Raw genomic sequence first — 14,342 nt, forward strand, 5'->3', positions numbered from 1 at the left:
ATCTTAAATCCTGTCAGTCAGCTCTTTTTTCTCTATTTGAATTGTGGTGATTCAAACAACTTGGGATAACAAGTGGTCTCAAAGTCACCTAGCTCACAGAGCTTCAACAACAGATGACAACTTCCTTAGTCCTTCCTTAGTCTTCCTGAAATTGTCAGATTATGAGTGAATAAAAGCATTTTTATTAAAAACACGTTTGCGTTTGTTTGGGAGCTATATTTCGTATTTTTCATATGTAAGATATAATGATGTGTTCCTGCTTACACATCGCACAACTTTAAAAGCTAGAAAAACAGGTTTCGATTCACATTATCTGGTGAGCCTTGTTTTGTCAAGGGACAGCACATACTTTGAAAAGACCGCAAATGTATACAGTAAGCAAGGGTTAATTGCACTATGGACCGCACAAAGAAATTTAAAATAGTCTTCTTTAGGTGTGAGGGCAGGAGTGGATCACAGCAGGCATAATCAGCAAATTACAAGAAAACAAAGAACAGGGCAGGTGAGACGAGTATCCAGAGAGCGAGTGATCAGAAAAAGGAAACAATTGTTACACCCGGGTTTTCGACGCAATTTTTTTTAACTTGCTAACACATCAGACACATTTCCTGGCGTATTGTGTTTTAAATAAAATAGGAGTGTTTTTCCCTGGTATTAGCTCATCGGTATGGTGTAAGTTTTATCTGTGCCATACTGTATACAGGTACAGACTTCAAGCTGCACTACTGTATCGCTTTTGTAAGGAGACGGACTATGGCCAAAATCACGAAAGTCTGATAAAGACAGTCTCACGTTTGTGGACAGTCTGTCCACAAACAAAACATTCCTGTTAGACAAGAGAAATGTAAAAAAAAACAATTACTTTTTGTCAATGAAAACCGTTGTGTGTGTCTCTCTCTCTGCTGGATGTCTCTCTCTCTCAATCTCTCTGCTGAATGAATAAAAGCATTTTATTAAAAACGCGTTTGTGTTTGTCTGGGTATTTACTTTGTAATCTGTGGTCCTTTTAATTGTTTTTACATCTAATGTATTGCTTTGAGATGCCACTTTTAAAGGTGATATGTAAAATAAAGTTTTTTATTATTGTTATAGAGAAACATGATCAGATTTTCCCTGGTTCAGAAAAAAGACCTAAAGTACACTAATTTGTCACTCTTCTCATTCCCTGTAATCGTTCCACTTGTATGTCATTAGAAAGTACAAGTTTCTGCTTTGTCTAAGGATGGTATCAAAAAGTAGTCTAAGTGGTGAGAAAGCTGTGCTTAATGATGATTAAGGGACTTAAAAGTAAAAAGAGATGCTTCATATTGCTTGACTAATTTTAAAAACTAAGTTATAAATGCAGACGCTCTCTCGGTGCCGCACCTGGCTTCTGAAGTGGTTCCATAATATCTGGTATACGGAAAAGAAAGCGTAGATAAAAAAGCTTGGATTCTCATGTATCTGATACAAGTATCTTTTAAAACAGTCTTTGCTGTGCTCTTGAGGATCCTTGTGATATTTTGAGCTCTGGTTGAATAATAAGTGTTGCAGTTTAAATAATTTTCGTAGTTAGAAATTATGAAATGCTCTGTTAAAAGCAAGGGAGTTTTTATGTCCGTTACAGTAAAAGAAAATGCCTGACAAAGTAGGGCTTGGACAGATTACAAGTGCTTGTACAAATGTACTAAAGAAATGAGCAAAAAAAGTCGTTCTTTTATCATATTGGCTAGCTAGTTGGCTAGCTAGTCCTGTCCTCGTTAGTTAGATCAACGAAATGCTATGGTGTTTGTCAAAGAAAAAAATAAAAGTATTTTCGTTTAAAATGATGGTTAGAAAGAATGTGGATCAGCGTAATACTTTGAGTTTACAACTTGTCCAAAGTCATTCATTATTAATACTATTAGTAATATATTCAGTAAAGACTTTGATGCATAAAATATTTCTGCATACTTAAAATATTTATGATAAAGGTAGGTTGTGTACTTTTGTCCAACTGAGCAATCTTGCTTTCATAAAATATACCAACTTTTTAATGACTGATGATTAACATGCTGTTATACACAGTTTAAATTTAAAAGCTCAGATGCTGTACATGAGGAGAGAATGCCATTTCCTTAGATACGCGATTCCATGTTTTTTTTGAATCCCCGGCGGAACCGGGCATCCATAAGACTCAAGTAATAGATTTATTCCATGCTGAAAAAAAGAAGAAAGAAAACACATTCCATAAGAATCAGCGCTTTTATATAGTGCCTTTAAAGGTGGCTTCTCAAAACGCTTTACAGGATAAAAACAACAATAACAACAACAACAATATTGTATTTCATTGCACTGCGACAGATTGTCCTTAAATCAATTGTTGATTTAAAGTTTGACTGTGACCCTAACACTAACCCTATTTTAATTTTTCAAAGAAATGTTTGTTAAAAAAAAAGTCTCTGTTAAAAAAAAAGCTCTGTTGTAACATAAAGTTTAGTGCACAAGTGTGGCAATCCTTATACATACATCTGCATTCTAGCAATATCTTTTCACACTTTCTATGCAAATAAACTATTTGAATTAAATAGCAGTGTGCTTTCTATGAGAGTTACTTGGATGAGTGTTCAGTTGGGTGGACAGCTGGAGACAGCTACATCCAGCGAGGCCAGTACATTCTCTGACACAGCTCTGAGTAATAACTCAGAGTAATGACTCGGAGGCAAAGTAAGATAAACATTTATTAAAAATAACACACAACTAAACAACACAAAGTGTTATAGACCTACAGCAAGTTTATATCACATACTGTACAACTAACAGATAGCTGAGTTTCTCCCCATTGTTGCAGATTCTGAACTGCAAATTATTTATTTTTTTAGATGTTGTCACGTAGCACTAGGCAACAGAAGGTAGGACCATGTGTGTGGCTATTCTGGTAACTGTGGTTCAGTGTCAAATCGAAGGACGAAAACGTTGTCTTGGACAAAAACTAGGAGGTCAAAAGCTGGGAAGGTTCCAAGGAGGCGATGTACCAAAACAGGAAGCGAAGTCGTAGTCGAGGACGAGAGCGAAGAGTCGAAATGCCGGGAGAGGAGATATCATAAGGAAAAGGCTGGGAACGTACAAGTATGGAACTCAGGGAGGAAACCTCAATAGTGAGCAAGGAAAGGAAGACAAGTGAAGGTTTAAGTAGTGATGGGTTAATTGGCACGTGGGCGTTTAGGGAGAGTAGAGCTCGTGGAAATGTGGCAGCACTTGCATGCCTGAATGCAATTCATGAAAGATGTGAACTTTCAAAAAGTGAATGGAAATACCCTCCCTCCCCCCTTGCCTTAGCTCCTTGCACTGTACAAATCAACAACATTTTTGAAAGGTTTTGAAAGAATTGTCGCCTTGTTTCTCCCGACAGTCATCAATTTCCCTACGGGATTAATAAAGTACTATCTATCTAACATTAACATGGAAAGATGGAGAGTTAGAGAGCTTGTATTACAGCTTGTGTTACAGGGCTGTACTAGAATAATAATTACAAAATAAAGACATTTTAGAAGACAACCACTGTGTATTTAGAAAATAAGTTGGAGGTCTTGGAGCAAGTATCAGGGACAGTAGATACACCAGAGCTCATGACATGTGAGTGCGAGGAATTAAGAATCTGTGAGGTTCAGTGAGGTTCCTGCACATGGTCTTGCCCTGGAAGGTTACTAGTCACACCGGGACACTGGGAGCACAGCACACAAATGTACAGGGACTGTGCAGGTGTGTCCTCGGGACAACAGAATTACAACACCTGGGACAACACGTAGGGTGTCAAATAGCTGCTAGCACTCAGAAGGGAAAACTCAGCACACAGAGTAAGATTTACTAGTCACAGACATTAAAATTGAAAAAAAATGTTTCAGTCTCCACAGTCCATGACCAAGAGACAGTGACCTACTGAAGTCTGAAACAGAATATGAGAAAAGGAGATTATTAATATTACAGAATCACTCTAGACTGATGGCAATATCACTGTCATAACACTTATCTTGCCATTCTGACTCTCTGAACACAGAGCTGTGTGGCAGGCAGGAGTGTTGATGAAATTATTAAACAGGGCAGGAGATCATGACTGAAGGATCTACAGCATCATAGAAGCTCAGCTCAGGACCAAACAGGACTGGAAATCTCTCTACACCAAGCCTACTGTCACTGGGGTCAGGAAGGAAGCACCATAAAATTGATAAAGTGGGACTAACAGTCAATTTAATATATGCATTAGGGATTTTCTACTGTTATATTTAACACCTGGACTCTGTTTAAGAAACCCACTGTGTCATGGAAGCCAGTTCTGACTCCCGTGATGTGTGTTATTAAAGACCCTATGCAGGACGTTATAATCAGGAAATGACTGGAGAAGGACATCAGGGAAGACACGGCGAGGAATGGACGGGATGATGGACAGGGGGGCAGTGAAGACTGTGATCCAGTGCATGGGGGAAGCGCAGACAGACGAGTCCGAAAGGAAGTCCAATGGGAGAAATCAGGGAGCAGTGCAAGGTCCAGATGCTGGAAGATCCAACAAAGATGAAGGAGACTAAAATCAGAAATACAAACTGGGACCAGGAACACGAAAGGTTAAAACCATAATGGGACAAGGCACTCCGAGCCCCGGACTCAGTAGGTCAGGACGTCCGGGGATAAGGCCTTGCCCTCGGACTGCTCCTGAGCCGGCGGGCCTTCAGACGCCCATCTTCCAAAGCTGAGCCCAGAACTACGGAGATACCGGGCTTAAATAGGGAAACGGGAAACAGCTGGGATAAATAAGGCTGGGGAACACAATGAAAAAGGTAGGAGCACCTCTAGAGGAGGGATGATGTTGTGACACCTACCTCACAATGCTGGGGCCCTGGGTTCCATTCCAGACCTTGGGTTCTACCTGTGTAAAGTTTGTATGTTCTTCTTGTGTTCATGTGGTAGGTTAATTGGCTTCTGGGAAAATCGGCCCTGATGTGAGTGTGTCTGTACTGTATGTCAGAGTGTCTGTGTACCCTGTAATGGCCACGCTCTGGGCCTCCATTACCTTGAATTGGGTAAGTGATTATTGAAAGAGATGTGATACGTAAAAGATACAGCTGAAGCCTGTTTATTTCTAATCTTTAACCTGTAACGATTTATTCATTAGAGATACAGTAAAGCAGATAATTTGGTTTTCATCATATTTTACTTCAGTATCAGAAGACGTTTATGTTTTGTTTTATTATTGAAGTTCAGTGTGTTTTTGTGCAGCTGAGCTCCTCCACAGTCTTTGTCCTGTGTCACTGCCTTCACCCTCAGCACCTGCAATAGGTCCCAGCTGCAGCAGTGCAGTTGCTGTGCAGCCCTGCTGAGAGATGTTTTTTTGTATGAGTGTGGAACACTGTGTGAACACCCATTTACTGTTTGGGTAGTGTTGACCCTGACAGTAATAATCTGCTGCATCTTCAGCCTGGACTCCTGTGATGGTCAGAGTGAAGTCAGTCCCAGATCCACTGCCACTGAAAGGCTCTGGGATCCCAGTCTGGCGATTAGTTGCTCCATAGATCAGGAGCTTAGGAACTTCTGCAGCTTTCTGTTGGTACCATTGGAGGTAGTTGTTACTATACACTGCAGGACTGGTCTTACAGCTCATGGTGACTGTCTGTCCTGGAACAGTCGATATTGTAGGAGTCTGGGTCACAGAAATCTGTCCACTGGATTCTGAAAATGAATGGGAAAATGGGAAGGTATTGAAAATACCAAATTATTCTGTAAATCCGTAACACATTATACAGTATGATAGACATGTGAAAAGAATATATTAATAAGATATCCATTATGATGCTTTTATAGTTTTTCTCTTTAACTAAATTAACATGAACCTTGATTTTTTATTCACATGCTTTATACATATTTTAAAATTTATAAAAATTGACAAACCCATTCCTTCCCTGAACAGTGATGAGGAGTGTCCAGATAAAGATGTTGAAGAAAGTCATTGTTGCTGTTGTTTCTGTTACTATGAAAGGCAGCTCTCAGTCTGGAAGTGTTAAACTTAAGGGCAATAAACACTCCCAGAGCACTGAAGCATGTGCAAAGTGTCTCTTCTATGTAAATTGTCTTCTTGGGTTCAGCAGCACTTGTAGCCAGTCAGTGCTGGAAACACAGGCTTGATGCTGTGTGTTGTGACAGAGCAAGGCGAGCAGTTTAGCATCAACACTCCTAGGAACGCAGGACCAGACAGAACACACGTTTATAAGGAGCAGAGGATGAGACACAATCGGCTAAGCCCTTCTTCCACTCAAGACGGCTGAGTGTGGAGAGTCTGGTGAAAGCAGTACTTATCTCTGTGTCTTCATATACTGTTCAACAACACAAATGTCTTTGCTTACTCTATGATCATGTAAGCCATACCGGGGTATATGTGCTCATTTGTTGCTAATAAGTAAGTCTGCATGCTTGCATCTTTAAATAATGGGACATTTGTTATTCCTTGTGAATCCTCAAAGGCCAGAATAACTGTGAACCTCTCTCTCAAGGATAAGTAATGTAATTCTGGTGCAGCTCTTCCTTCTGAGTGATATTCCAACAGAACAGTAACAGTGACTCTGCTGTCATCAGTGAAGCCTGTGAAGCCTGTGTTAATGTTTTCAGCTGCAGCTTCAGTTTCTCGCCACATCTTGAGATTTCATAGGCAAAAATACCCTAGGGACAGTCTAAGCTGAGTGCAGCCAGGCTGATTTGCCTAGCGTGGGGGAGAGTGGGCTGGTGGAGGGAGGTGTCACACTGCAGGGGTATCAGAGAGCTGCATCTGTTCAAGGGCAGGAAAGCAAGAGGGCAGGTCATGGGTCTGGTCAGGCTGTTTAAAACAGAACATCAGTAAAACTTTATATGAAAAATTACTGAGGACTTATGGATATTAGATACTTCAGCAGCTTGTTGCTTTAATCTTCTCTGTGAGTAAGTTTTACTAATGTATTAGTGCTGAACACTTGAACTGCCCCTGTATAACAGTGGTTAAGGTACTAATTACATTTCTGAGTTTTAAGCGTTTGATATATTTGATATATTTAATAGTGCACACGAACTATATTTTACCAATAATTATTGTGCAGCGATATCTGTCTATAACTGGCACCTATTCTGAAAGTTGACCATTTGTTATTTTCAGTCATAGGTATTTCATATTTTGTCAAATATATGAGTCTATGGGTGGCACAATTGTTAGCTGCCTCACAGTACTGGGGCTCTGGGGTCAATTCCTGTGGTGTTGCCTGTATGGAGTTTAGATTTTCCCCCTTGTTTGTGTGGGTTTCCTCTGTTTCAGGGGAAACGGGTGTTCCTGTTTCCTAGTACTGTCCAAAGACAAGTTTCTAGGTTAATTGGTTTTGGTTGAATTTAATATACTTTGACAGTGTCCAACTGTATAATCCCCCGCAAGTGGCTCATTACTCTTCTTCCCATGGGGCTGGAAACATCCCTACAGTCCATTATGTGTGCAGAGTCTAATGCCCAGGGCTTCTTCACAGAGGGACAGGTGGCCTGATGCACTGTTCTGTTGCATCCTGTTCTGTTCTCAACCAGCCCTTTTTAATCACATGTCCAGTCAAACCTGTATGCAATCCTCATGTTACCCATGAATGTGTGCTCATTGTCCAGTGTCTGTGTTAATGGGGTCTTTGATCAGGGAAGAAAATATGTAGGATAAGGCATGAAACTACACCAACACAGAGGTGTTTCTGGCCCATCAGATTAATTTAAAATCTACTGTATGCAGCCCTCAACACCTGGTGCTGAAAAACCCTCCTTGTTTGCTTTGTGACGTGCTGAAACTAAAACATGAGTGTCTTTTTAAAAACAATCAATTCTTTGGAATTTTGCCAATTATAAGTCATATATAATATACATGTTTTTGTATTGTTTACTCACAAAATTGCTTAATATAGGGAACATTGCTGGAGAGCTGGATTCTCCTAGCAAGTGCAATATCAAGTCTGTTCGTGTTTTGTTTTCATTGCAGTTTAACACGCAAATCCAATCTCACAAAAATATGCTGCAGTAAAGTGCAGAAGCACTCTATCAGCAGGTTTCTCTTCAGACAGGTCCTCTTAAATTACACTGCTTCTCGGATTATTAACCAGAAGTTCGTTAAACTGTTATTTCAGTGGAGAGTCAGAAATAAAGTCAACCCGACTCTTATAATCTTGCGCTAATAAAATGACTGGCAGATGGAAGTCAAACCCAAGCAGTGTCGTGGTTGGTGGCAAGAAAGTAGAGCTCAAGCAGGAGCAGCGATAGTTCAGATATTCCCAGATATTTTCATTGACTGCAGAAATAATTTCAATCAGAAACTTGCAAAGCGTAGCCACAATCTTAATATTTTTTTAACACATGAATACTGTTTACACATAAGTACAATTTCAGATGTTTTAGAAGGGAAATTTCACTATCATTGGCATTTTACAGACAACCTATTCAACTGGGGAGAAGCACCATTTGGAAAATATTGTTTCTGAGGTTTTGTGAGCAAGCCTGCATGTTTTATAGTTTTCAGAGACAGACCCTGTTCCTATAGAGAACATGTGAAATTGAGCTGTAAAAATGACTTTGTATCTGTTGTCATTTTGTTCTTGGGACTTGTTTCAGTGTTGAAGTGAGCTCTGCTCAAAACAAGTTTCATCTGTCCTGCTGGCTTCACAGTTTGAAAAAGTGTGCAGTTTGGTTTTGAAGATTAATCTGATTAGTGATGCTGGCAGTTAAAATGTATGCAGCATAAGCTCTCCCTAGAACAAAATATATTTTTCATTCCTGTATGCTGGTGTTTATAATGATTCATGTGATTTCTATATTACTATTTATCATACATTAAACAAACGGTTTACCCACGCTGACATTCACATGGACACATGAGCTGCTGATGAGCTCACATAAATGATCACATAATGTGGATCTCTGTGTTTGTGCCTTGTGATGGACTTTTGTCCTGTCCAGGGTGTATCTTGCCAATATAGTTTCCAGCTCCCCTGCAATTTACTGAGTAAAGTACTTCACAAATCCTACAAAGGAAACTGCTGATTTGTGTTAAAGCACTGAACAGACAAGGACTTAAGAGTTTGAGTGAGCAGAGTTACTGTAGGAGAAAAATGTGTGTGAGCAGAGTTACTGTAGGAGTGGAGTGTGTGTGAGCAGAGTTACTGTAGGAGAGAAGTGTGTGAGCAGATTTACTGTGGGAGAAGAGTGTGAGTGAGGAGAGTTGCTGTAGGAGAAGAGTGTGTGTGAGTAGATTTACAGTAGGAGAAGAGTGTGAGTGAGCAGATTTACTGTAGGAAAGAGTGTGAGTGAGCAGATTTACTGTAGGAAAGAGTGTGAGTGAGCAGACTTACTGTAGGAGAAGAGTGTGAGTGAGCAGATTTACTGTAGGAAAGAGTGTGAGTGAGCAGATTTACTGTAGGAGAAGAGTATGAGTGAGCAGAGGTGCTTTAGGAGAGGCAGCAGTACTGAGCTGAGATTATGTGGAAGAGCTATAGAGCTGACACAGACACATCAAGACATGCAGCTACCCAGACTAGCAAATTAACTTTGGCGAGCGAATAGCACTCTGTTTCATTTCTGCAATCCAGGCCAGAGAGGAGTCACTCAAGTAATAGGAAGTTAAAGAGTTTGCAGGCCGAGTTTGCAAGACACTGTCAGACAATATGGTGTTGGCATGCCCCCTTGGATGAAGATGTGTGTTACATTTACAGTACAGCATACAGTATGATAAACTGATTTATAACTAAAGACAAAACAATATATTTATTGTTGGTGTATGTACAACTTATTTCTTTACTACCATTGAAAAAATAAGAGAAAGACATTCCACAATACAGACACGCCTCACAATCCACAGACACATCATAGACACTTATAAACATCTATACAACTGGTAACCCACTGAAGCTAAGCAGGTGTGAGCCTGGTCAGTACCTGGATGGGAGACCTCCTGGGAAAAACTAAGGTTGCTGCTGGAAGAGGTGTTAGTGGAGCCAGCAGGGGGCGCTCACCCTGCAGTCCATGTGGGTCCTAATGCCCCAGTATAGTGACGGGGACACTATACTGTAAACAGGCGCCGTCCTTCGGATGAGACGTAAAACCGAGGTCCTGGCTCTCTGTGGTCATTAAAAATCCCATGGCGTTTCTCGAAAATAGTAGGGGTGTAACCCCGGCGTCCTGGCCAAATTTCCCATTAGCCCTTACCAATCATGGCCTCCTAATAATCCCCATCTATGAATTGGCTACATTACTCTGCTCTCCTCCCCACTGATGTCTGATGTGTGGTGAGCGTTCTGGCGCACTATGGCTGCCGTCGCATCATCCAGGTGGATGCTGCACATTGGTGGTGGTGGAGGGGAGTCCCCATTACCTGTAAAGCGCTTTGAGTGGAGTGTCCAGAAAAGCGCTATATAAGTGCAAGCAATTATTATTATTATTATACAAAACCCCAGTAAACACTCACATCCCAGCGACTCTAGACAGAGTCTAACAATTTCTCTCACTCTGATCTATATTTGCTCTTAGGATTCAGAGAGCAGTTGCACATGAAAATGGTTAAATTTCTGTCACTTCAGTGTGCTGTCAGGAATTTAGAAACAGCAAGATCATCTTTGCCCTGGGTCACCTGGATTTGAACATCCCAGCAGGCACAGCGCTCAGGCCTCAGGGTGGAGTGGGGACGGACTAGTGACTGTTTTTTGATTGTACTGGAGTTTGTAAAAATTTAAATTTCAGAAAACCATTTTATTTTGGTGGAAACATTATTACTAATATCCCTGTTGTGTAATGTTTATCTTTGATAGCATGGACTTAAACATGATAACTTACAAAATACCCATATCCAGATTGAGTATAAACATGGTCTAACAGTGATATCTATTTATAATTGTAAAATGTCTGGTTGATGCAGCATTAATAAAATCTGAAACAATAAAATTAAATCTTAGTATCGAGAAAAGTATTGACACATGAATTAAACTTTAGAGACGTTCATAATGCAGCCATTGTGCAGACTCAGGTCTGTCCAAAAGCTTCAAGGCAGCGCCCTCTAGTGCAGACTGCAGATCAGTGTCAGTCTGTAGTTGAGGAAAGGCAGTCAGACTGAACTGACATGTGACTTTCAATAGCACTAAGGCTTCATTATTGAGAGAGATACGATTAAATTAGATAAAGGCGAAGTGTAGTCAAACCATTTTGTGAAGGCAAAGTATAAACACTTGTCAGTGTATTAACCTGAATTCTTCAAATTTACTGTGGCTGATCAAAACTATTTCTTTGGGAGATGAAGACTCTTATCTGAACTAAATCCCGACAGGCCTGAGGGAAAAGACCTGTCGTCCTCAGTAACCTGACCAGATAGCATAAGATAGTCAGATATTTTTTTAAGTAAGCAGATTGTTTTCTAAATGATCTATAAATTACTTAGAGCAATAATGACCTGTTTAATGATCACCTGATCAGAATGAAACTGAGGTCTTTAGAAACTGGTGACCTAAGGGTGACCAATAAAGCCTGCTGGAGTGGGGTTGGGACATTGGGGGTCACACTGTCTCCTCTGCACCTGGATAGATGAGGTCATTTTGCAAATAAAGACATGATAAATATTACAGTTTGTGCTTAACAACTGTAAATATCAAAACTGACAAAGTGCAGAGTACAGTAGGTGACCTAGAGATATGTGCACTTTGGGTTTTTAAAGAAGATTCTGCTACTTAAGGCAACTTTTAGTGTCTTATCTCAGCATTTTCAGTAAATTGAGTTCAGTAAATTGGTCAAAAACCCTTTCTATCACACTTCTAAGAAATGGCGACAGAAGTTTAAAACACTGAATCCAAACAATAATGTGAGATTTAAAGTGTGTTTGTCTGCAGTTGAGCTCCTTTACAGGCTGTGTCCTGTGTCTTTGCATTCACCTTCAGCACATTCAGTAGGTCAAAGCTGCAACAGCGCAGTTGCTGTGCGTTCCTGATTAGGGAGGTTTTTGTACGTGTGTATAACACTGTGTAAACACACCACTACTGTGAGCACTCTGGCAGTAGTAATCTGCTGCATCTTCAACCTGGACTCCTGTGATGGTCAGAGTGAAGTCAGTCCCAGATCCACTGGCACAGAAATGCTCTGGGAATCCAGACTGATGGGTAGTTGCTCCATAGATCAGGAGTTTAGGAGCTTCTCCAGCTTTCTGTCGATACCAGGCTAGTCTGTGCTTAGAGTTATAAACTTACACTGCTGTTCACTGGATTCTGAAATTAAAAAATCAAACAGCATATGGTAAAATATTTGGAACACTTCATTACATAATTTTAACTTTCAGTGTTTTATCCTAAATAATTAATTATTATCACTTTAACTATACTGATTTCAGCACAAATGCTTCATTTGTGAACTGAGATGGATGAGTCAAACATCCTCTTATGGTTTGTAACATGTTTTAATGTTCTTCTGACTGGACAGATGCAGTATACCACGGTGGGCGTGTTGCATCAAAACGCAGTATCACGCGGTGTATCGCGTCATTTGACGTCATGCTGGAAAGTATCCGGAATCACCTTGTAAAACCGCCAGGAGGAGCCAATAAAGCTTAACCTCTCATGTACAGCATTTGAACTTTTAAATTTAAACTGTGTATTACAGCATGTTCATCATCAGTCATTAAAAAGTTGGTATATTTTATGAAAGCAAGATTGCTCAGTTGGACAAAAGTATACAACCTACCTTTATCATAAATATTTTAATTATGCAAAAATATTTTATGCATCAAAGCCTTTACCGAAGATATTACTAATAGTATTAATAATGAATGACTTTGGACAAGCTGTAAACTCAAAGTATTACGCTGGTCCACATTCTTTCTCACCATCATTTTAAACGAAAATACTTGTATTTTTTTGTTTGACAAACACTACAGCATTTCGTTGAATCTTTCCAAGCCCTACTTTGTCAGGCATTTTCTTTTACTGTAACAGACATAAAAACTCCCTTGCTTTTAACAGAGCGTTTCTTAATTTCTAACTACGAAAATTACTTAAACTGCAACACTTATCATTCAACCAGAGCTCAATTATCACAAGGATCCTCAAGAGCACAGCAAAGACTGTATTAAAAGATACTTGTATCAGATACATGAGAATCCAAGCTTTTTTATCTATGCTTTCTTTTCCGTATACCAGATATTATGGAACCACTTCAGAAGGGTGTCAGCCAGTCAGATTCCAGGAATCGGTACTTTGAAGAAAAAATACACACCAGTATTCCATTTCTCCCTAAACATTTTAAGCATCGAAGTCTATAACTAACATGTGAAATAGCGTGTAAAAAAGTGGTAGTTTTAAGCTTTTCTTCTAATATAATATGGAATCGCATATCTAAAGAAATTAATAACGATATAATTATATTTGGGTACTGTGAGAGGGCTGTGTAGGGCTGTTTCACACCTGCTCATGAAGATGTGTCTTCCCCAGTAGCCTGCTGGTCTATGTGCTGGACTAGTAACTCACAGGTTGTGTGTTCAAATCCTGCCGGTGTCTTGGTTTTTCTTTCAACAAACATTTCTTTGAAAAAATAGAATAGCAATATTATGGACAATTAATTAACTTTTTATATTTATAAATATCACATATCTTAATTAAATGAATTTAAGTTATTTTTAATAACAATGAATAGTCACCTTCTTTCCTTCTGACAACTGTCCCTGCTTCTGTTTCCTGCTTCTATCGTGTGCGTGTGTGTGTGGGGGGGGATCCCTTTAGATCTCCCTCCAGATTTAAAAGGTTATTAATCATATCTTCGGTGTCACATCTTCCCAGTGTAGGTGATCTTTTGCTGCCTGGGTAAACTATCACAAAGCTTTAGAGAACTTAACACTTCTATTATCAACAAATTGTAAATACGACATTTACATTGGCGTTATTAATTTTTCACTTGAGTGCATGGAGGATTGTCATCTGTCACTGAGAGTAGACCCCCCCTCTTAGGCTGCGCAAATGATCTTTTACATTTTTATAGAGAAATGAGGCTGTACAGGCTGTATAGAGGCTGTACAGTATGCGTTACAATATAAACATGTATAATTAATTAAATCACGTTTTGATTTAAATCGCAAACGCGTGTTTAATTATATGTATTTTTTGATTAACAGACAAATGCAACATAAATTGTTATCTTTGTCTTCTAAGTATCTTAATAAACTTTCAACATAGCTTTCTCCCCGTTTAGATTTATTTTTCTTGGGATTTTGGGATCAAACGTGGAAAGATTAGATTGTAATCGTTTTATTTTTTAAATACATTTTCGAAAAGTGTAATATATACTAAAAAGCTGTATTTATTTAATACCACTCGATACTTATATTA

At 39.4% G+C, this 14,342-nt stretch overlaps 1 long non-coding RNA gene across 1 annotated transcript; it reads right to left on the minus strand.

Annotated features, from left to right (window-relative positions):
* Positions 1-5,085: 5,085 nt before the first annotated feature.
* Positions 5,086-5,967, minus strand: LOC138224038 (uncharacterized). The gene is made up of 2 exons (XR_011182392.1): positions 5,899-5,967; positions 5,086-5,679 (listed from the first exon to the last, which is right to left on the minus strand). It is a non-coding gene; the product is annotated as an uncharacterized lncRNA (long non-coding RNA).
* Positions 5,968-14,342: the final 8,375 nt, after the last annotated feature.

Source organism: Lepisosteus oculatus, chromosome 18, assembly GCF_040954835.1.
Source record: "Lepisosteus oculatus isolate fLepOcu1 chromosome 18, fLepOcu1.hap2, whole genome shotgun sequence".
Taxonomy (NCBI): Eukaryota; Metazoa; Chordata; class Actinopteri; order Semionotiformes; family Lepisosteidae; genus Lepisosteus; species Lepisosteus oculatus.